This window comes from Bidens hawaiensis, unplaced genomic scaffold (genome assembly GCF_021521415.1).
Source record: "Bidens hawaiensis isolate Kalapana, Puna unplaced genomic scaffold, B.hawaiensis_p1.1 tig00419565_1, whole genome shotgun sequence".
Classification (NCBI taxonomy): Eukaryota; Viridiplantae; Streptophyta; class Magnoliopsida; order Asterales; family Asteraceae; genus Bidens; species Bidens hawaiensis.
The window spans coordinates 200,832-203,768 of NW_027506838.1; the positions used below are offsets into that span (position 1 = coordinate 200,832).

At 35.9% G+C, this 2,937-nt stretch overlaps 1 pseudogene; it reads left to right on the plus strand.

Annotated features, from left to right (window-relative positions):
* Positions 1-2,111: 2,111 nt before the first annotated feature.
* On the plus strand, positions 2,112-2,937 carry LOC143618631 (metalloendoproteinase 1-like; annotated as a pseudogene).

Below are 2,937 nucleotides of genomic sequence, written 5' to 3' on the forward strand. Positions count from 1 at the left end.
ATTAATCTCGTGTTCCACGCTTCCGTTACCCGGTTTGCGTTTACACTAATTTGACTCGGTTTATGTTCAAGTACTTAAACTTGATTCATTCACAATTTTTTTTTTAAGAAACTATTCTTTTTCAACTATAACCCATAATCCGGGTTTATTATTTTATGACCCACGCTCCCGTTACCCGGTTTGCGTTTATATTATTTACAACCCATTACCCGGGTTCATCGTTCTTATTAACCACGCTTCCGTTACCCGGTTTGCGTGTACATCACTTTGACCCGTTTGGTTTGCTTTTGTGAATACTATCACTTATGAGCAACCATTCTCACTTATAAACATTTTTACGACAAATCCTTTGAATTAACAAGATTAGATAATTGAAATAAATAACGAAACATATAGCCACGTACCTTAATCACCGACCTTTGTGTGACTCCTTACCAGTTCTGTTTCCCGACGATTCATGTGATCTGTCTAAACACAATTCACATTATTATTAGCATATGCAAGCATTCAAGGCCCATTTTTCATACTAATCTATCAATCATTAGTATATCCCTTTTTAGTAGGATTTTCGTTGTTTAACGAACCCGTGTTCGCTTAAACAATCCTTTTAGTTATCAGTGGCCATTTCTTGCATATCTTATCGTTACTTGTTAAACTTGTCGTTACCAACGGTTTTGGTTCGGTCGAGTTTCGTAACACACCATTTAATTAGTCTAGCAATAATCTTAACAATTAAAGCTAAACTAACCACGATTCATATGAGGATTGAACATGAGTTCATCACTCATGTCTCCACCCACACCCCTCATATGGGTTTTATCTCTAAACTTCAATTTCACTTTAATTTGTTCACTACTCATGTTCTATATAGTGATTATAACATATAACCATGTTCAATTTCATGTTACATTCTTAACCCATCACCAATCATCCAACCCTAACTTTAAACATTAGGATTTGACACTAACCTTGTGTTTAGATGGTGTTAGGAGCTAGGGATCGTCAATCCCGTAGCCGAGACACCTTGATTCTTCCTGGATTCGCCCAATTTGAAGTATTTAGGGTTTGGGGAGGGTTTCCCCTTTCCCTTTTCTCTGCTATCGACATACACACACACATACACTATGTGTGTGTGTTTTATTTATTTTCTTTTTATTATTTTAACTTTGGGTTTGCCCGGGATTAGCCCCTATTGTTTCGTTACTTGACACTTGGCTCCAAACTTCTATACACAAGTATGTGTTTGTAGATAATAATGGTTAACTAACCAGGTTAACCTTAGCCTAGATACTTATTTCGGGTTTAATATCCCAAAACCGAAATATTACATTTTAATACTTTTGGGGTGTTACACTTCCATATCACAAGTACATTACCGAATACTATAAACTTAGAAACACTATCGTACTTGCCAACCGATATTAATTGGTCTGATAATCCACATATATAGATGAGACTTGGTGTTTTCAAGTATCTTTAACAGGACAAATTATGGTTTCGAAACACACTTGCATTTCTATCTTTTCTTAGAATGATAAAATCAAATAAGCAAGAGCCCAATGAACCTTTTCCTATCTTTTGCATGTGGATTAAGCCTTGTAAAGCATGCATTAATTATAAGAATAATACGTTACTATCATACTATCGATATATTAACAACCGATTGAACAATATGCAAAAAAAAAAAAAAACAAAAAAACAAAAAAAAAAACAAATATCAACAAGATTTAAAAATTACCATTATAAATAATTTCCGCGGACATAGAGAATTTTCTTGGTTATGGAAGTCATGTTGTTGACTATTTCTTATAAATATCAATAGACTGAATCATTTAGTAATTAGTATTATACAAAATAATGATCTTGTGTTACCATCTCGGAAATTTCAAACCCTTTTCAATAAATTTAAGATTAAATGAAAAAAAGTTAAGAATAGTTGTATACTTGTATAAATAGAGCTTCTAAATCCTATAAACGTATCTCAACATTTTGAACATAGTCTTCACTTTTCACAACGGCATCAAAACTCTCTTTTCCATTTTTTTGCATTGTCTTTCTTTTTATCTTTGCTCTACCTGCCTTTTCTCATTTACATCCGGCTTACTCGATAATAGCACGAACCAATCGCCTTTTGAGCTTCTAAAAAGCATGCAAGGGTGTCATAAAGGTGACAAAGTCAAAGGCATTCATGACCTTAAACTCTACCTTAGTCATTTTGGATACCTAAACTACCAAAGCAACCCCAATGTCACAAATCCTAAAGACGACAATTTTGACGACGAGCTTGAAGAGGCCATCAAATCGTACCAAGTCTTTTATCATCTCAATGCCATTGGAACGCTTGATGCGCCAACAGTGTTCAAGATGGTCAAGCCTCGTTGTGGATTTCCTGATAAGGAAACTCATCAACATAGTGACAAAACTTTACATACGGTCTCTCATTATCAATTCTTTTCAAGTAGACCAAAATAGCCTAAAGATAAAAGGCATCTAACATTTGCTTTTGGATCGCGTTTCCCTACTCGATTCATGCCTCCTGTTGTACGGGCGTTTAGCAAATGGGCTACTGCTTCTCAATATTTCACATTTTCACAAGCTATAACGTATCAAAGTGCAGACATAAAGATTAGTTTTGCACGTGGATCTCACAGAGATGGATCTCCCTTTGACGGACGTGGTGGAGTATTGGCCCACGCTTTTGCCCCTACAGATGGAAGGTTCCACTACGATGCGGATGAAAGTTGGGTGATTGGAGCGGTCCCAAATGCTTATGATATTGAGACTTTGGCTTTACATGAAATAGGACACCTTCTTGGACTTGCTCATAGCGAAGTCGAAAATGCAATAATGTGGCCTACCTTTACATCAGGAGTAACAAAAGGATTGAATTTCGACGACGTCCATGGGATTAGGGCTCTATATGGCAATTAGCTTGCT